Source organism: Rhinatrema bivittatum, chromosome 6 (assembly GCF_901001135.1).
Source record: "Rhinatrema bivittatum chromosome 6, aRhiBiv1.1, whole genome shotgun sequence".
In the NCBI taxonomy this organism is placed as follows: Eukaryota; Metazoa; Chordata; class Amphibia; order Gymnophiona; family Rhinatrematidae; genus Rhinatrema; species Rhinatrema bivittatum.
In genome coordinates this window covers 189,374,641-189,396,339 of record NC_042620.1, presented here as the reverse complement: position 1 = coordinate 189,396,339, position 21,699 = coordinate 189,374,641, and the positions used below count along the sequence as shown (strand labels likewise).

Below are 21,699 nucleotides of genomic sequence, written 5' to 3'. Positions count from 1 at the left end.
GCATTTTGAAATATTTGTCTTTATTTTGTTTTAGATTTTATGCCTGTATTTTAAGTTTGTAAACTGCATTACGTACTATGATTTTGCGGTATATAAGTGATTGCAAATAAATAAATAAATAATTTGGGATAGGAACGTTTCACACACTGTCTTTTTTATTCCCCTCCCACTTCCCTCCAATAATCGATAACCAATCTTGCGATATCTAGGTAGAGAAGATTTTGAAGGGAGAGGGAAACATGCTGGATGTGCATATACCTGTCAGAGAGGAGGCTGTGAGCTTGGGAGTACACATGAGAGAGGCTGTGGTTGATGAGTTCATGAGGATAACTGAAATAATTAAATTTTATTAAACAAAGTATATGGAGTGGATATTTGAAAGCCAAGTGATGAATGCATCAACAACTGACAGTAGTATGGCCTCTTCTTTCCCCACTCCCCCATCCTAAAGCCTCAAGTTTAGTGGGGTGTCCAGTTATGGTCCATGGAAAAGTTGGCCACCCTACTCTGAAAGAAGATCAAAATAGATGCAATGCCTGCTCTCCAGGGGAAACCAATGAAAGCGACCCCAACAAGAAGGAGACTATCCTTTCCTTGTAGATCTTCCCCTTTACATTCACCCTCTCTGGAGGTTGCAGCAAACATGCTACTTACTTGGTACCTGCCTGTTTTCTCTTTTAAAAAAAATTCATATGGTACTGGCAGCAAGCAAAGGAAGAATGGAGGGAAAGCAGGGATGGAGGTGACGTCTGAAATTACCATATGAGCCCTCAACAGGGTTAGCAACCTCACCACATGGCTCCACCAAGCCTAGGAGCCTGGGAGTCACCTACAAGAGGCAACTGACCAGGATCACCAGGTAACCTGGGAACAGCCACAAGGCTTGCTCAGACAGAAAATAAACCTGGGAGCAGAACTGATGCCCAAGGAGCCAGGCAAAACCTGCTCAACTACACCGAGGCCTAACCAAAGCTCTGGGGGGTTTAAAATCCTGCTGTACCAGTCCTTGTGTGTTCACCAACTACTGTAGACAGAGCCTACTGGCAGGTGCCTACTCTGCACGTCCCTTATAACCAGTGATGTAATGGAAAAGGGTGTGTCTTCTGACTACATCAGCTGATACGAAGAGTAAACCCACTAGTCTGGATTGATCTAGCAGGATAAGGAAAATACTCATTCACATCAGACCTAATTCTCCAAGTAGCAGAAATCCTCAGAGCTAGTTTGGAGCACATATAATACAATACAATATGTTCAGATATTCAGAGGGAAAGCTGTGTTAATCTGGTATAGCAAAAATGACCATAGGCAAGTGGCACCTTATAGACTAACTAATTTTACCCACTTCCTGACCACACTTCATGCATCTGACGAAGTAGACTCTGCCCTTGAAAGCTTATGCCTCAATAAATTGGTTAGTCCAGAGGTTTTCAAACCTGGCCTGGGGGACTCTCAGCTATTTGGGTTTTCAGGATATCTATATTGAATTTGCATGAGATAAAATATGCATGCTATGTAGGCAGTACATACAAATTAATCTCATGCATATTCATTGTGGATATTCTGAAAACTTATCTGGTTGGTGGTCATTCAGGACAGGTTTGGGAACCAATGGGTTAGTCTATAAGGTACCACCCACCTCTTATCATTTTTGCTACATAATACAATGCTGTTTTAATAGTGTAAAGTAACAAACTCATTGTTTATAAATACAAAATCCTTTATGAAAAGAAAGCTCTTTAAACATTTTCAAGAACCCAGTTTTCACTATTTGCATATAAACAAATTTCACATATGAATAAATTTCTGAGGAGCAATATGTATAGCTATTTAAAGACAAAGGGTAAGAAAATGGTGATTTAACAGTTGTTCATTGCCATACTATGTTTATATACTGCTAAGTGAAGGGATACAATTTGTTAAAATCTGGACAAAATCCCTTCTAAAAACTAAGTCAAATCACACTTCTGAGGGAAGCATGCCAGGATGGCGCCCTGAGTCGATATATGAGCTGGAGCTCCTGCTTTTTTTTCTCTTTTAACAGTTTTTCTTGGCTCATTCCTTCCCTGTTTCTGAAGCCATGGGTAAGAGGAAGAGGACAGTTAGAACAGACCACCATGCCAGAGTTTTCACCCGTCCTACCTTTGCCAATCCCTGAGCTTGACTTGGCTGGTTCAGGGACTGCCAATCTGTCAAAGGCTGATGTTTAACTCAGCCCGGAGGATCAGTCCACACTGAGGCACCCTGAGGTTGCCGCCCATGCAGGGGCTGAATCACCGCAACATATCTGGAGTCCCAGAACTGCTGCCGTGTCATCGGTCAGCGTCTGCATGCCTGCAGTAGGTGGTGGATTACAGCAGGATGATGCAGAGACATGCCAGTGATCCCGGGAGCCAAAGAGACAACTGGAGGTGTGGCACTTTATGTCTTGGCATCGGTTGCAGTTTCCTCAGCGCTTGAGGCTTTGGTTTACAGGAGTTCCAAGTGGTCATCAATTCTCTTCAAGTCGGGCCAGTATTACCTAAGCCCGCTACTGTGAAACGTGATAGTTTAATGGGCTGCTTTGGCTACCATTGAGCAGTCTGTTTCTCCTTTGGTCACTATTCACTTTAGATTTTAATTCTAAATTCCATAATCAAGATCAGTGTATTTCATGCTGTGAATCCAGGATTGCTAACTTGGAGGCTTCTGTCTCTCAAGTTAAGGAATTACAAGTTAAACAAATTGTGGATCTTACATCAGCTTTGCCAAGGCTTGAAAATTTGGAGAATTTCTCTAAGAATCTAAATTTGTGTGTTTTAGACTTTCCTCAAACACCTATGCTTTCTACTACTGAGATGTTTAAATCCTATATGAAAGAGGTTCTTCAAATTCGGAGTCAGCTTTTCCTCCTATTCAAAAACATTTCTATTTACCATCTGCTAAGAAGAACACAGAATGAGAACAGCAGAATGCTTCTTTGGACTTATCTGAGTTTTTGAAAATTCCTCTTCACAAATTTTCTCTATAACTACTTTGCTGATTTCATTTGTGTTTCTTCAGGATAGAATTCATATTCTTCATTTGTTTTTTCAGCATTGTGAGGCTTTATTTAAGGGAGAAAAATTCTGGTTTTCCCAGATCTAGCCAGGGCAACACAGGAGCGTAGAAAGAAATGTCAGGACATGCGACCTGAGGTTATTTGTTTAGGGGTCTCTTGTATTATCAGACACCCTTGTAAATGCTTAGTGGTTCTAAATTCTTTGACCCCCCTTGCAGTTGTGGGACTTCATTGATGCCAGACGCAGTGCACCCTCCCCATTCTCTTTGTGTGTGTGTCTATAATGAGAAGGTAGTACTACTGTTCAGGGCTTCATTATATTTTGTAATTTATTTTTTTTATGGTTCCATCGCCCCAAGACCATTTTTTTTATCCCCCCAGTATATGAAGTCTTTAACAAGGGTTCTATAATTTATTTCTCTGTTTTGTTATATATACTTATCTCTAAAGTTTATATAACCTTTGTTTTTCTTTCAAGTACTTATATACTTGAATTATTGTTAAGATTCAATAAAAATAAAGTTAAAAAAAAAATCACATTTCTGAGACTGGACCTGAAGATCACATTGTCACAGCAAGCCTGATCAGTTTCTGTTCTGAAATCCTATAAACATATTCATGATGATGTGCTGTTTAAGTGACTGTACACAACAGTTGGGAAAGACAATCCTTCATGAAGGGGGTCATCTCGAATATTTTTGCTCCTGAAGATCAGTTTTGAAACATAGTCCATGTTGGGCTGGAAATGGCTCGAGACTTTTTCATTAAGTAATTTTACATAGCATTTAATGAAAGATTTTAGCTTGCATTTATAAAATAAATGTTTTTTAAAACTTGGATGTTTCACAAAAGATAGGTTTTGATGATGATTTAAAGTTCACATATCTAATACAATATAATATAGAAGCCTTCGGAAATAGTGGACTTACACAGTAGACAGCAAACTATAAGACACGGCAACCCCTAACATTGGTAATCATACCTATAAGTTTTTAGATAGGATATCTACAACTTGATTTCAATCTGTTCTAGTTTTTTATTAGATTAGTAATTAATTATAGTTTTGTTACTTTCTGATATAGTTCTTAAAAGTTTTTATTGATCATGAATTAATTGTATTTTCTTTTCCATCTATGTTTTTATTTTACTTTACCATTCTTAGTTAGTAATGGGAAAGGGTTTTTGATATATTATGAGTTCTTTTATTTTTCTTTTAATATTGTAAACCATTTTGGTCAGATGGTATATAAATACTTCAAATAAATAAATAAATAGATTGAGATGGCAAACTAGTTATGAGATATATCCCTCTCATGCTCCGTTCATTTTGTCTCTTTTGAGCATCAATACGGATATTAAATGAGTATTAATTTGAGCATTAATTGAGGGATAATGAATGATTACCATTTGGACTTTTCAATCAGGCAGTTCATTCATGTTTGGTGGCAGGAAAGAACCACTTCCTAGCAAATAAAAAAATACCTAGGTCATAAAAACTTGTTTTATACCAGATGGAAATTTAAATATGCAAATAGCCCTTTGTTTTCCATTGCAGCCTGCAGGAGGAATCTGCAGCAAAGCATACTGGGGTACATTTTAAAACACAGCGTGCGCATGTACTTTTGTTCGCGCACCAGGCACAAACAAAAGTATGCCGGATTTTATAAGATACGCGCATAGCCACGTGTATCTTATAAAATCTGGGGTTGGCGCGCGCAAGGGGGTGCACATTTGTGCAACTTGCATGCACTGTCTTTTCCCTCCAAAATCGGAGCGGCCTCAGAGGGAACTTTCCTTCTGCTCCCCCCCCCCCCACCTTTCCCCTACCTAACCCATCCCCCCGGCCCTATCTAAACCCCCCCCATCTCTGCCGCGCACCATGTTCTGGTCCGGGGGCTGGTCCGAGGGTTGCGGCCACGCCCCTGGAACGCCCCTGGGCCGAAACCATGCTCGCGGCACCGTCCCCGGATGACGTGCCAACCTCACCACGCCCCCAACACGCCCCCCGATGACGCGCCGTCCACATCACACACCCCGACACACCCACCCCAAGAAAGCCCCAGGATTTACGCTCATCCCGGGGCTTTGCACGTGCCAGAAGCCTATGCAATATAGGCTCGGCGCGCACAGGGGCGTTTTAAAAGGGTTGCGTGCGTACCTTATGTGCGTAACCCTTTTAAAATCCGGCCCACTATGTATAAATGCAGCCCTACTTGGATGCCAAAAGTATGCATTTAATCCATCTCCCAGACCTGTGGTTCTCAACCTTTTTTCTATCATGACACACCTGACAGATGATGCTCATGTGCATGACATATTGCACCCTACATTTAGCAGCTATACTATTTTTAAAAAACCTAGATATTTTATTGTTGAAAATAATGCAGGAGGAAGATAACATTCTTTAATTTCAATAACTGCTTATAAAATATCATTATTAAATATTTTTCTCACAAAAATTTTAATCTTTATTTACTGCATCAGTGAAAAGTCTGGGACTGATATGCATATGCAGTGCCGTTTTTCAATCCAGACAAACTCTCATACCTTTCACTATCAACCTCAGAATGTTCTGACTTCTTCTAGAGTTCATACAGAGGAAAGTTAGGAAATTTCCCCTTTCAACTCACCATACAGAAAAATATATTCAAATTCTATCCCCTCAGTAATAGTACTTCAAAATCCCTTCCCTGCCAGCCACTTTGTGAAATAGGAAAACCTGTAAATTGGTTATTTATTCTCTCAGATAATAGAAGGACCAGGGGGCAACTCCATGAAGTTAGCAAGTAGCTCATTTAAAACAAATTGAAGACAATTTTTTTCACTCAGTGCATAGTTAAGCTCTGAAATTCATTGCCAGAGGATGTGGTTACAGCAGTTAGTGTAACTAGGTTTAAAAAAGGTTTGGATAATTTCCTAGAGGATAAGTCCATAAACTGCTATGATGGTAATTAATAAGCAATAGTAGCTTGTTATCTATCTAATGTTTGGATACTTGTCAGACTGCAACTCTCTACTCTGCCTTCCAGCAAACACCATCAAACCTCTTCAGATGGTGCAGAACTCAGCTGCCAGGATTTTGACGAACACACAAAAAAAGAGATCACATCTCCCCTATCCTTTACAACCTCCACTGGCTTCCTATCAAATACAGAATTCTCTATAAAGTCCTTACTATAATCCACAAAGCCTTACACAACCTCTCTCCCATTGAACTTACCATCCAGCTACATACTCACAACCCCATCAGACCAATTAGAAGAGCCTATCAAGGCACGCTATATGTTCCTCCAGGAAAAACAGCCTTTAGAAAACAAGCGCTTTCCACAGCAGGCCCCTCACAATGGAATGCTCTTCCTCCAGACCTACGACAAGACCCATGTCCTCTGTCTTTCAAGAAAAAACTCAAAACATGGCTCTTTAAACTAGCGTTCCCAGAATGATGACTTCTGCGTACTATCCAGCTTACCATCCAGTGTACTATCCAGCTTACCATCCAGCCATATCTTAGACCAGCCTGACCTTTCGTTTTGCACCAGGTCGCTATCTCTATTCCTCAATTTTCAGGGACCTTGGAACCAATCTATGCTCTAATTTTTTAATCTAGCCCTCTTTGAAAGTTAGCTCCCTTATAGCTAGACTCCTTATCCTGACCTAAGTCCGCCATAAGATTCATACCTTGTTAATTAAAAAACTTGTAAGTACATTTATTAATTATCTATCTTAAATAGAATCTTGTTAATTTTTAGACTTATTAAGTATTTATCAATTTCTGTCCGGATGCATCTTTTCTACTCATTTATGTTTTAAATATGTAGAGTATTGTTGCTGTTGCAATGGGCAAGTTCTTAGCCCAGGTTTCCTACGCAGTTACTTGTCGTTCACACTGTTCCATGTAACGCTCCTATGCAAAGTTTTTTGTTCATTGTAAACTGGTATGATTTGTAGTTTTTTACAGGAATGTCGGTATAAAAAAAGCCAAAATAAATAAATAAAAAATAACTTGGATTGGCCACTGTTAGAAACAGGATACTGGGCTTGATGAACCCTTGGTCTGACCCAATATGGCATATCTTATGTTCTTATCTTAAATCTGGCTCTGGTTATTGTAGCTCAAGGAGTACAATTAAAACTTTTTTCATTCCCCTCCTGAAATTCATTTGATTTAGTTTTATAATTGTTGACATGACGGGGGTGTAAATACCTTGTTTTATCTGTACCATCTGTCCTACCATACTGATCAATGTTTGTAGTGACAAGTTTTAAAATAATATACATGATATCATTAGAGGACGTCAATTTTAGAAGCAACTTGAAGTTCTACCCACTAGTGTGATTTAAATTTGGCCTGAAAACTATGTCTAACTTTATAAATAAATATACTTATGCAAAACTTAAAGGATAGTACTCTCAAACCATGATAAACAAGTATATGTGCAAGTACATCTAAGAATATAAGAACTGCTACACTGGGTCATACCAAAGTCCATCAAGTCAGGCATCCTGTCTCTGACAGTGGCCAATCCCAGTCGCAAGTACCTGGCAGATCCAATAAAGAAGATTTTTTCCTGTTACTCTCTCCCAGGGTTAGACTTAGCTTTCAGTAGTCTACCTGCCTACTAAAGTGTTATGGAATTTTCCTACAGAACTTTTTCAAATCTCTTTTAAACCCCACTATGCTAGTTGCCTTGATTATATTTTCTGCCAACAAATTCCAAAACTTGATTGTGTGCTGAGTGAAAAAGTACTTTCTACGATTTCTTTTAAATTTTCTGGTTGATAGTTTCATGGAGTATCCCCTTGTTTAAGTAATTTTTCAAAGGGTAAATAACTATCCTTTATCCATCTGTTCCACCCCACACATGATTTTATAAACTTCTATCGTGTCCCCTCTTAGTTGTCTCTTTTCCAGTCTGAAGATCCTTAGCCGTGTAGCCTCTCATCATAGGAGGGCCATTTCATACTCATTTTTGTCACTTTCCTCTACAACTTTTCTAGTTCCGATATGTCTCTTTTGAGATGGACAACCAGAACTGCATACAATACTCAATATGCGGTTGCTCCATGGCTCTACACAGAAGCAGTATGTTATTTTCCCTTTTATTCTCCATTACGTTCAGATCATTATTAGTATTCTATTTGCATTATGACTAATGCCACACACTGAGCAAAGGATTTCAACATATTGTCCACAAGGACTACAAGATCTTTTCCTGGTTGATGACTCCCAATATAGAATCCAGCACTGTATACCTGTCATTGGGGTTATTCTTCCCTATGTGCATCACTTTGCACTTTTCTATATTAAATATCTTTTGCCCTTCAGTTGCCCAGTTTTCTAGTCTCACAAGATTTGTCTGAATTACCTTGTCAAATCACTTGTTTTTAACAACTTTGAATGATTTGTTTTTATCATCTGCAAATCTGATCACCTCACATATGTTAAACAGCACAGATTCCAATACCAATCCCTGTGGTACTCCATTAATGACTTTTTACCATTTGGAAAACTGACTAGTTAGTCCTACCCTTTCTTTCCTGTCTTTTCACCAGTTACTAATCCACAATAGGATACTGCTTCCTATCCCATGACTGTAATTTTTTGAGAAGGCTCTCATTGGGGACTTTGTCAACTGCCTTATGAAAATCCAAATGCATCAACCAGCTCACCTTTATCTATGTTTATTTATACATTCAAAATCTTCTGAAAGACTGATAAGGAAAAACTTCCCTTTGCTAAAACCATGTTGAATTTGAAATTAAGCCATGTTTCTCTATATAGCCAGGGATTTTATTTTTAAGAATTGTTTCTATTTGTAGTTTTTTACAGGAATGTCGGTATAAAAAAAGCCAAAATAAATAAATAAAAAATAACTTGGATTGGCCACTGTTAGAAACAGGATACTGGGCTTGATGAACCCTTGGTCTGACCCAATTCTTATCTTAAATCTGGCTCTGGTTATTGTAGCTCAAGGAGTACAATTAAAACTTTCATTCCCCTCCTGAAATTCATTTGATTTAGTTTTATAATTGTTGACATGACGGGGGTGTAAATACCTTGTTTTATCTGTACCATCTGTCCTACCATACTGATCAACGTTAGTAGTGACAAGTTTTAAAATAATATACATGATATCATTAGAGGATGCAAAAAGACACAAGCAGAAGACCAGGCAGGAGCGAGGCATGGCTGAAGACCAGGCAGGAGCGAGGCATGGCTGAAGACCGCAGGCAAGAACTAAGCAAGGAATTTGTTTGCTGAAGTGAGAAAGTGAGGTCCTAGAGGCCCCCTTATATGGCCAAAGATCCTGACGTCATTGATATGTGCCACAGTTCTTTCCCACCATGGACCCAATATAGCCGAGATTGTCAGGCATGCGCCTTAGGAGGAGAAAAGCGTGATGGCCATGGCAGCCTCCCGGCCACAGGTAACAGCTGAGGCCATTGGGTGGAATACAGCTGCTAACAGGGCTGTCCCGCAAGAGGGACAGCCCTCTCCAAATCCTCTTATCTTCAGCTTCTGGGGAGATGGCAAAGGTACTTCCATACCATCTGGAGTCTTAGGGGGTTCAACAAGATGTCCAAGAATTCTTTGGTTTCTAGGCCGAACTGAAGATGTATCTGCTGACTGATCCTTTTCTTTGGACAAGGACCCTTTGGGAAGGGGAAAGACTTGACTTATAGGTCCCAAGATCATCATGTTGAATGAAGACAGTCTCTACTGCCTTGGCAGTGGCCTCTACCTCCACATCGACTGATTTTGAAGAACCAAATAACATCGTTCTCTCTTCAGAGTTGGTTCCATTTACCATTACATGCTGTCTTCTATCATCAACTAGTTTGTAAACCATGCCACCACCTTGGCGCTCACTCCCAAGCTCCTCATTTTATTCACAAGCCTCCTTTGTGGGACAGTATCAAATGCTTTGCTGAAATCCAAGAAGATCACATCAAGTGCTCTTCCTTGATCCAATTCTCTGGTCACCCAATCAAAATAATCAATAAGTTTGACTGATAGGACTTCCTCTGGTGAACTCATGCTTTCTCAGATCCAGCAAGCCACCTGATTGTAGATAGCTCATTATACTTTCCTTCAGTATAGTCTTCATTAATTTTCCCATCACTGAAGTGAGGATAACCGGCTAGTAGTTTAAAGCATCCTCTCTGCTACCATCCTTGTGAAGAGGGACCACAACCACACTTCTCCAATCTCATGATACCACTCCTGTCTCTAGGGATCTATTGAACAGATCTATCAGTGGACCCACCAGCACATCTCTGAACTCCCTCAGTATCCTGGGATATACCTCATCAGCCCCATGGCCTTGTTCACTTTAATTTTACTTAGCTCATCCCATAAATTCTCATCTGTAAATGGAGTTTCATCTACCTCATCTCAATCTATGATCTTGTCGACCAGCAACAGTCCTTCTCTAGGGTATTCTTTAGTGAACACATACCTGAATATTGAATATTTCTGCCATTTCTTCGTCTCTCTCCACACACTTTTCCTGGTCACCATTCAGTTTCACTATACTACTTCAGGTCTTCCTTCTTTCTCTCATATCTGAAAAATGTTTTGTCAACTTGTTTTACTTCTTTGACAATCCTTTCTTCTGCTTGATGTTTCGCTTTCCTTATTTCTTTCTTTATCTCTTTCAGCTTCACCAGATATTCTTCCCTTTGTTCTCCTTTTTGGGATCCTTTATACTTCTTGAACACTGCTCTTTTTGCCTTTTTATCTGCCACCTCCTTTGAGAACCAGATCAGTGTTTTCCTCTTACTTTTGTTTACTTTTATAACATATTTGTTGCTTATTAGCTCCTTTTAATCTGGCCCACTGTTTCACCTCACCTATTTTCTCCCAATCTTCCAGTTTTTCTTCCAGGTACATCCCCATTTTGGCAAATTCCATAATTGTTAAATTCAGAACTCAGGTCTTTGTATGACTTCTTTGTATCCTGTTCACAATATCAAATCACACCTACCTGGACATTAGAGACATTACCCCTATTAGTGAACACTAAGTCAAGTATAACTTCCTCCCTCATGGGTTCCATTTCCATTTGTTTGGGCAGAGGCCCTTGAAAGAGATCCACTCGTTCTCTACTTCTTGTAGATTCCGCAGAAGGGATATTCCGATCCACATCAGACAGATTAAAATCTCCAACAAGCAATACTTCTCCCTTCTTTTCCATCTTTTGGATGTCTTTGATCAGATCTTTGTCCAATTCTTCTGTTTGAGGAGTCATCCTGTAGAATCACACCAGTAAAAATAGAAGCACCATCATCTTTTTTAGGACAATCCATAGTGCTTCATCTCTACCCCAAGTCCCTTGCAATTCAGTTGCTTGGATATTGTTTTAACATAAAGAGCTACTCCTCCACCTTTTCTGTCCTCCCTAAACAAGTTATAGCCCAGAATGGATGTATCCCAATCATGAGAATAAATAAGCCACCAAAGGAATGCAATAAAATCAGTTTACTACAAAAAAAAGAGAACTCAGAAAGACAAAAAGTGTGTTTTCAGGTCCTAGCATGAGATTCCTAATAGTTCAATACAAAACTAAATGTTTTAGTTTATTTCTGATTCCCTTTCTCATATTATCCAAAGAAGAAACCTGAATCCATCTCTAAAACACTGCAATTATCCTTTCTGCCTCAGTTTTTGTGTTAACTTTATTCTGAACTCCTAACAGTTAATTGGCAACAACGCACAATAAACTCCTACAACTTGCCATGTTTAATTACGTTGTAATTTTTCTGAAGTTTTTTTTTATTCCAACCAGGCATTATGCAAATTGCCATCAATTATTTTAAAAAGCTGTACAAATCCCTACTTAGTGTTATGACAGAATGATACATTTTCATGCTGTCTGATCAATTTTTATATATGTACATTTTTTGCCACCTGCAGGATTTTAAAGATTTGCATATAGTTTCCTCTGTATCTGTGAACAAAACCATACTACACCATATGTGTCTGAACAAAACGACAAAAGAAGAAAACCAATATTCATGCTACTAAAACAAATATCGTGTTAGTATATGTCTGAAATGTAGGGATTTTTTTGCTTTGTTTTTTACATTTTATATGTTAATCACGGTGAGCTTTTATACTCCAATTATTAGCAGTACACCCTGATAAGCAACTAGATAAAATATGTTGGCTTAAGATAAATGCATTCCATCACTGACTGAATTAGGTACCAGAAGAGCTTGCCTAGATGTGTGATGTTTAAGACAATCCTCGGTCACAAACTCAATAGTATATTACAGCTATATATATGTATTGTTTATTCTCAAGTCAACACATTCTATCTAGTTACTTAACACCATGCAAATCTAATATGATTATAAAGTTGCTTCGCATATAAAATATTAAACAAAGCCCACATTCTATGAAGACCAACACATGATGTGTAACAAATGCTGGGGTACATGAGGTTCATGCTGAGGACAGGAGTGAGACTAGCAGGGCACTACAGGGGCAATGGAATGCCTTTTTGGTTGGGGGAGTCAACCACCTCAGCTCTGACCACATTCCCACTGCCAATTTTATTTTAAATTTACAGTTAATGCCATTCTATCCTACATATATTCTTCACAAAAATCAGAGTATAATTATTAATTCCCAGACAATTAAATACTTGATGCTAGAAAACCAGACATAGTAGAAAGGGAGAAAACAACAAAAAGCAAAATTGCTTACCTTGTAATAGGTATTATCCCAGGACAGCAGGATGTAGTCCTCACATATGAGTGACATCATTGATGGAGTCCTATCACGGAAAACTTTGTCAGTTTCTAGAAACTTTTGACTGGCCCTGTGAGGCCACTGAGCATGCCATGATATTCTCTGCCACAGGGGTCTCCCTTCAGTCTCGTATGTAGCAATAAGCTTTAGCAAAAAATAAAATAATAAAATGTATCGGACCCAACTCCGCGGGGTGGCAGGTAGGTTTCGTGAGGACTACATCCTTCTGTCCTGGGATAACACCTATTACAAGGTAAGCAATTTTGTTTTATCCCAGGACAAACAGGATGCTGGTCCTCACATATGGGTGATTAGCAAGCTAGATGCTGAGTCATTTTGTAGTGAAGCAACAGTGAAGTATTGCTGTTGAAAATGAGGCAGCCAAAGATCACAGTAGGTTGGATGTAGAAGGAGTTGGGATTAAACTAGAAACAAGTACTTTAAGACAGATTGTCCATAGGCTGAATCTTGTCGTCCTTCTTTGTCTAAACAGTAATGAGCTGCAAAGGTGTGAAGAGAATTCCATGTTGCTGATTTACATATGTCAAGAACTGGCACTGAACGGTAGTGTGCTAATGAGGTTGACATTGCTCTTACTGAATGCGCCTTTACTCGCCCTTGGAGAGGAAGGCCTGCTTTTCATAGCAAAATTGTATGCAATCTGCTAGCCAATTGGATAGAGTATGTTTACCCACTGCTTTACACAGTTTGTTTGGATCAAAAGATAAAAAGAGTTGAGTGGATATTCTACGGACTGCAGTGCAGTCTAAGTAATATGCTAGCGCACGTTTACAGTCCAAGGTATGTAAGGCCCATTCTCCTTCGTGAGAATGAGGCCTTGGAAAGAATTTGGGTAAAACTATGGATTGGTTCAAGTGGAATTCCGTAACTACCTTGGGGAGGAATTTTGGATGTGTCCAGAGAACCACTCTGTCATGTAGGAATTTTGTATAGGTGAGTACGTGACAAGTGCTTGTAACTCACTAACCCTTCTAGCCGATGTAATGGCTATGAGGAAGATAGTCTTCCATGTGAGAAATTTAAGATCACAGGAATTCATGGGTTAAAAGGGAGAATGCATGAGCCTTGTTAAGACTAGATTCAGGTCCCATTCTGTGACGGGTGGCCGAATCAGTGGTTTAAGGTGAATTAAACCTCTCATAAATCTACTGACAAGAGCATGTATGGATATTGGTGCATCTCCCATCTTGTTATGGTAAGCTGAGATTGCACTTAGATGTACTCTTACAGATGATGTCTGGAGACCAGAGTCTGAAAGATGGCATAAATAGTCTATTAGGGAAGTTGTGGGGCAGGAGAAAGGATCAATACTCTTTTGTCTGCACCACAAAGTAAACCTTTTCCATTTCGAAGAATAATTCTTTTGTGTTGAAGGTTTTCGTGAAACTATCAGCACTTGAGATACATTGGTTGAAAGATTGAGTGGTTGTAAAATCAAGCTTTCAACATCCATGCTGTCAGGGATAGGGATTGAAGGGTGGGATGGTGCAACCTGCCCTGATCCTGAGTTATGAGATTGGGAGCTACACCCAAGCAAATTGGATCTCTGATCGAGAGGTCTAGAAGCATGGGGAACCATACCTGTCGAGGCCAATACGGGGCTATGAGTATCATGGACCCCTTGGCCTGTTGCAGCTTCACTAGAGTTTTGGTTATTAGCAGTATCGGAGGATACGTGTATAGAAGGCCTGAGTTCCAAGGGCAAGCAAAGGCGTCCTTGGCTGGCTGGTTTTTCTGTTTGTGTAGAGAACAGAATCTATCCACTTTGTGATTCAGGTGTGATGCAAAGAGGTCTATTATTGGTTGCCCCCAACGTTGGAATATCCTGGTCATTACTGAGGGATCCAGGGACCACTCGTGTGGTTGGAACTGACGACTGAGATGATCTGCCACTACATTGTGAATGCCTGACAGATAAGTGGCCCGGAGAAATATGGACTGCGTTAGGGCCCAGTTCCAAATCTGTGCAGCTTCTTGACAAAGGAGATATGAGCCTGTACCTCCCTGTTTGTTGATGTACCACATGGCTACTGTGTTGTCCGTTTGGATCAGAACAATCTTGTGTGAAAGGCAGTCCTTAATGCATGCAGCGCATAACGTATAGGTCGAAGTTCCAGGAAATTGATTTGAAATGTTGCTTCGAGTTTTGTCCAAGCACCCTGGGTTTGGAGATTGTTTATGTGAGCTCCCCAACCTAAGATGGATGCATCTGTAGTTAAAGTTATCTGTGGGACTGGTTGCTGGAAAGGTAGGCCCTTGCACAAGTTGTCCTTGTTCACCCACCAAAGTAGAGATGATCTTAACTGGTGGGTTACTTGAATTGGAGAGGACAGTGGTTGAATGGCTTGGATCCATTGTGATCTTAAAGTCCAATGAGTTACCCTCATGGCTAGCCTTGCCATAGGAGTGACATGAACTGTGGAGGCCATGTGGCCTAGTAAGGTTAGAAACTGATGAGCTGTTGCTTGTTTCTTTGAGTTTGCCAGTAGGGAAAGTGTGTCTGCCCGATCCCTGGGTAGAAAAGCTTTTGAAAGTATGGTGTTCAATTCTGCTCCTATGAATTGAAGCAGGTGAGACGGAATGAGGTGGGACTTTTGATAATTAATGAGAAAGCCCATGGAGTGAAGTAGAGTAATTGTTCGACTGAGAGAAGCCAGAGCTCCTTGTTGAGATTTACTTCTGATGAGCCAGTCTAAGTAGGGAAAGACATGGACACTTTCCTTGTGCAAGTGTGCTGCTTTTACTGCCAGACATTTGGTGAATACTCTGGGAGCAGAGGCAAGTCCAAATGGTAGTACTCTGTACTGGAAATGTTGATGACCCACCATGAAGCGCAGATACTTGCGATGAGTAGGGAATATTGGAATGTGGGCGTAAGAGTCTTGAAGATCCAGAGAACAAAGCCAATCTCCTGTTTGAAGAAGTGGAAGCATGGTGCCTAGAGAAACCATCCTGAACTTTTCTTTCTTCAGAAATTTGTTGAGATTTCTGAGGTCTAGGATGGGACGTAGGCCTCCAGTTTTCTTTGGAATGAGGAAATAGCGGGAATAGAATCCTCTGCCCTACTGAGTCCGGGGCACCGGCTCTACAGCTCTGGCTCTCAGAAGGGTGGATAATTCTACTTGTAAATGGATTATGTGATTTTCGCTTAGAGGAAGAGGTCTCTGAGGAGAATCTCTTAGAGTTGAGAGAAAATTGAGTTGGTAACCTCGAGATATTATTGCGAGTACCCATTGGTCTGTTATTTGTATCCAGTGGTTGTAGAAGGAGGATACTCTGCCTCCTACCGGTAGATCTGGTTGAGAGTTGAAGAGATGGCTTTGGTCTCTGGGAATGGCCTTTAAAGCCTGCAGCCGGTCCCATCTGTGGCGGAGGTTGAGGCCTAGCAGCCCTAGGTTGCCTGGGCTGAGCTCTTTGCTGAGGCACAGAAGATCTGCCCCTTGATGCTGGAGGGTAATAATGCCTCTTTCAATAGAAAGGTCGTCTAAATTCCTTTCTTGGAAGTCGGCAAGATGACGGGGTAGCAGAGTCCTGTGGAACTAACGATAGCTGGCGCAGGGTTTGTGTGTTCCTTTAATTGTGCCACAGCATCTTGCACTTTAGAGCCAAAAAGGTTGTCACCAACACATGGTAAATCAACTAACTTTTCCTGGACTTCAGGCCTGAGGTCTGAGGCTTTAAGCCATGCCCAGCGTCTTGCACTTATACCAGAGGCCGCTACTCTGGAGGCTGTTTCAAAACTATCATAAGCGGCTCGGACTTCGTGCTTGCCAGGTTCAAGTCCTTTGTGAAAGATTGCTTGGGCTGCTTCTTGATATTGCTGTGGTAAAGAAGTTGAAAATTCTTGCATCTGTTTCCACAGATTCCTCTGATATTTAGTCATGTATAACTGATATGGTGCAATTTTTGTGTTTAACATGCCTCCTTGATAAATGTTCCTACCCAGGGAATCCAAGAATCTATGATCCTTGCCTGGAGGAGTGGAGGAATGCGGCCTTATCCGTTTTGATTTCTTTTCTGCAGATTCCACAACTGATTGGTGTGGAAGTTGTGCTTTCTGGTAGCAGGGAACAGACTGTACCAAATAAGTAGTGTCCACTCTTTTATTGATAGTAGGTACTGAGCATGGGTGCTCCCAGAGTCTATGCTGTAAGTCTAGGAGGACTTCATGGACAGGTATAGCCAAGACTTGTTTTGGAGGATCCACAAATTGGAGGACCTCCAATGTTTGCTGTCTAGCATCCTCTTCAGCTACCAGAGTAAACGGTATGGTGTCCGCCATATCCTGAACAAAGTTTGTGAAGGATAAATCCTCCGGTAGAGATTTCTTCCGTTCTTCTGGAGGGGAAGGATCAGACATAAATCCTTCATAAGAAGTGTCTGTATGCCAGTCATCCCATGTATCATATGGACTGTCCTGATGTGGCGCCATTGGAGAAGACCTTGGTGGACGAGGAAGTCCTGAAGGACCTGGCTGCGGATCATCTATAGGTATCCGTCCAGGAATTTCTTCTCGTGGCTTGAATGGAATAGCGCCGACTATTTCATCAAATTTCTTCATGAGAAGCTGGTACAGCGCAAATTCAGGAAGTCCTGGAGCCCCAAGCGACATTGGCATCGATGGTATCAGGTCGGGCATCGACGATTGAATCGGCGTCGGTATCGATGGTCGCCTCGGTATCGACTTCGGCTGTGGTGGCGGTATCGGTGGAGGCACCTGCATCGGCGGGATTGCCGGCAATGGTGCAGGCACCAGCATTGGTGCAGGCACTGGCTTCAGTGGATACACTGGCATCAGTACAGGCACCGGCATCGACGTCTGTTGATCATTTAAGGCCTGGAGTTTCCTGGATTCTAGGCCGTTTAGTGGTCGATTCCGCCGGAGAGAGAAGCACCTCTGGTATCGATGGGTGTCTGTGCCGATGGCGATGCTTCGAACGGTGTTCGGTCGATGACTTCGTCGATGCTATCAATGGTCCCCCGACCCTTCCGGATGACGGTTTTTCAAACGGCTGGAGACAATTGAGTCGATGTGGAAGGGGATGGCAGAAGTTGTAGATGGAATAAATGCTCCATCTTTTCTTGGCGGGCCTTTCTTCCCTTTGCGGTCATTTCTGCACACTTGGGACAGGTTGTTACGTCATGTTTTTCCCCTAAACAAAGCACACACTCGAGGTGTGGGTCTGTAAAGGACATTGCCCGATTACAGTTGGGACATTTTTTAAATCCTGTGGCCATATTTTAACATAGACAGCCGTCGATGAAATGAGAGGAAACGTGAGAGGAAAAAATTTTACTCAAAGAGTAAAAAAGAGACTAAGATTTACTCACCAGCCGGTGGAAACCTGAGAGACCCTGATATGGGAGAAAATAAATGGTGTGAAATCTGATTTTTAGTCAGACAAAAACTGTGAAGAAACTCACAAAGGCTCCTGCTCCGCGATGTCTACAGCAACGCAGAAAAACGAAGACTGAAGGGAGACCCCTGTGGCAGAGAATATCATGGCATGCTGTGCATGCTCAGTGGCCTTACAGGGCCAGTCAAAAGTTTCTAGAAACTTTGACAAAATTTTCCGCAATAGGATTCCATCAATGATGTCACCCATATGTGAGGACTAGCATCCTGCTTGTCCTGGGATAAATAACATTACTAATAGAAATGTGAGTACTATTCTGTACTTTGTATGGAGAGTGAGCGATCAATAAACAAGAGATGCAATCAAAGACCAAGAAAACAAGGTCTAAAGATACAGAAACAGTCCTATTTCGTTGAGCACCACTCACCTGAATAAAATAAATAAATAAAACCCTTCCAAGGTCACCACAATAAATTGCTTTTAAATATATATATCTGTTGTCTTAACAAGCTTTGGAAAGAAGCTGTTTGGCACAATGCAAGTATTAAGAAGAGCAACTGCAGTCAATTTCAGAGACTGAGATCAAACCCAATGTACTGTACCCTGGGTTAAGAGAGGTTCATTCTTATCATAGTATGAGCAATGCAAACCTAATATAAATCCTGTACCTCCAGTTCTGTAAATTCTGTAAATACTTGTGACCACAGATTCCCCCCTCCCACCCAACATACACACAGCCCTTTAACAATAGGGGCAGAGCAGGATGGGTTCTACAATTCACCATACAACACAATTCTGGTGTCATCTAACTAACAGAAAGACCAATTACCTCCACCACCAGGCATGCTGTAAAATACAAAATCCTTGTGGAAAAAACAACAACTCAGCACATATGTAGCAAACTTGCCATACTATAGGAGCAATAACTCATAAGACTCCGAAATCAACAACTCTACCTATAATTAGGAAGCACTACAAATATTACACTGGGCCCTAGAACACTAAGACAAAGACACCTCCTTTTGGGAAAACACAATGAACAAGAGAGCTACAGATCCCTTCACAGAAACTACATGCTAGCAGAATTTCTCACCTTAGTCACATATGAAAAATGACTATCAACAAATATAAAATAAGTGATCCCAAATTGAAAACAAAAGTATGCAGACAAAAACTAGAATAGTAACCTCAAGAAGCCGGACTCTGCATGCAGGGCAACACTAGAGCACTAGAAACAGAGATGCATTTCCTCCTAGACTAAGTTGGCCCCAGTAATTCTTCTTGTGGGGAGTGAGAAGAAGGGGCAGGGACATAAGGATTTGAAGTCTCCGGTTTGGCTCAGTGCAGCCCCCACACCGACATCCGAAGCGTCAACTTCTATGATGAATGGCTTGTTGGGGTCAGGCTGACGCAAGCATGGTTCCGTGGAAAAAAGTCTTTAATTTCTCAAAGGCAGAAATGGCCTCCGCAGACCATTTTGAAGCGTTGGCACCCTTGCAGGTCATTGCGGTCAAGGGCACTGTTAAAGAAGAGTCTTTCTTGCAGGGGAGCAAGATTGATACTTCACTTTCAATGCATAGCCAACATGGCTCTCTGCTTCAATGGCAGGGGGGAATGAAGAAACGTGGATCTATATTCAGGCAACAACCAACAAGGGCTGAATTACATAGTCTGGATGAACAGATAAGCATGGGTGTAGCTTGCTTATTGCGGTGGTTAATACCCCTAACTAATTAAGCTATTTCACTTAGATGCAGTTCCAACACTGCTCTCTACATTAATGGCGGGGGTGGAAGGGAAATAGAATAAAAAAGGTTACTAAGAGCCAAGAGTAACAGATAAGTATGGGAGAAAAAAAAAAAGCGCGAAAGCTTGCTGGGCAGACTGGCTGGGCCGTTTGGTCTTCTTCTGCCATCATTTCTATGTTTCTATAACATCATCCCCCACAAGAAAAATAACCATCTCAGCAGCACCATGTAATATAGTATTTCTTGTGGGAGGTGGTCAAGTGTGGGAGCAGGGAGAAGAGAGGGGATGGGAGAAGAGACAAGAACAAGAAGAAATTGAAGTGGGCGAGGGATGTGGGGTGCTGAAGGAGGGGAAGGGGATACATGTAAGGTGCAGACGAGGGAAGAAGAGGGAGTTAAGAGACCAAGAAGGAGTGGGTAAAAGGGGGTAGGATTCTGAAGGACAGTAGGATGGGGATATAAGTGGGGTGCTAAAGAGAAACAGGAGGGGGCTAAAGGGGAAGGAGGAGAGAAAGAGGAAAGGCCCGGGGGTCCAGGAAGAGAGGTCTGTTGGGCCTACTGAGACCCTCTTTTCTCGTGTGGGGGGTGGGGTAGAGGGTAGATGTTATGGTATAAGGATGGTGGCAGGAGGGAGAAGAAAGCACAAGAAGAGGGAGATGGGAGCAGGACAAAGGAGAAGGGGCAAAAGGAAGAGAAGGTGCAGAAGGGAGGCTTAAGGGAGTGGAGGGGTAATGGGATAGGCTGAAAAGAAAAAAGGGAGATGGGAAGGAAGGTGAATGCTGGGGGGCAGGGGAGAAAAAAAGGTGAAATGCTGGGGGTGGGGGGGGGGGGGAGAAGAGAAGCTTCCCACAAGAAAAATAATGAAAGCTTGGTGAGCCCAACATAATTACCCCCAACAAAAATGATGACCCCCCCCCCTCGTTCTTCCTGCCCCATCCCCTCTCTCCCCTGCTCCATCTTATTTGGCCCATCCTCTCTCTTCCCTATCTCTATCTTTGCTTGCTCTAGTCCACTGCCCCATCCTCTCACCCAATCCACTTACTCACCCTCAATCACTCTCTCCCTCTCACAATCCCCTCACTAACCTCCTTCACTACCACCCTCTAGATTCTCTCATCTCCTTCATTCTCTCCCCCCTCCCGAAGAAAAGCCTCATTAAACGGCATTTAGGACAGCACATAATTTCCATGGCTCCCGACGCTGCTGCAATCCCCTCACTTATTCTCCATGCTCCTAAAGAGACGGAGGATTGCGGCCTTGCAGTGCCTTGGGCTGCTTCCTTCTCCTCAGCTGTCTGAGCCTGAGGTCATCATTCAGGTTCCGGGCAACCAAGGAGGAGAAATAAGCCCAAGACCCTGAAAAGCCACAATTCTCTATTTTTATGTTCGCTTTGATTTACTTTTGTAAAATATTGCAATTAAGTGAATAAATAATTAATAACAACTTAAGAACATGGAGAGTGAGAGAGGGGATGGTGGCAGTGCCGGTAGGTGTGGAAAGGAATTAATGTACCATCCCACTTGCCACCAATGAGGTTTCTCTTCTTCCTCTGCTGACAAAGTTTGGAAGGGGGCCATGGCTCCCTTGAATGGCAGCAGAGCACTCCAACAATAAGCTCAAGGCAAGCAACGGAGACACTCCGCCCCCTTCCCCAAGGGCTAGTTGTCTCCTCAATAGCAGCAGCCCGCATCCAAATACACCTCTGGGAAGGAAAAATGCCAGAAATATTGGTCCTATAAGGAGAGGATGAGTTCCCAAACGGTAGTGGACCACACC

The 21,699-nt window shown here is 41.7% G+C and overlaps 1 protein-coding gene across 1 annotated transcript in view; it reads right to left on the bottom strand.

Annotated features, from left to right (window-relative positions):
* Window positions 1-21,699, bottom strand: part of PARD3B (par-3 family cell polarity regulator beta) — a 2,091,605-nt gene that overhangs the window by 1,830,445 nt on the left and 239,461 nt on the right.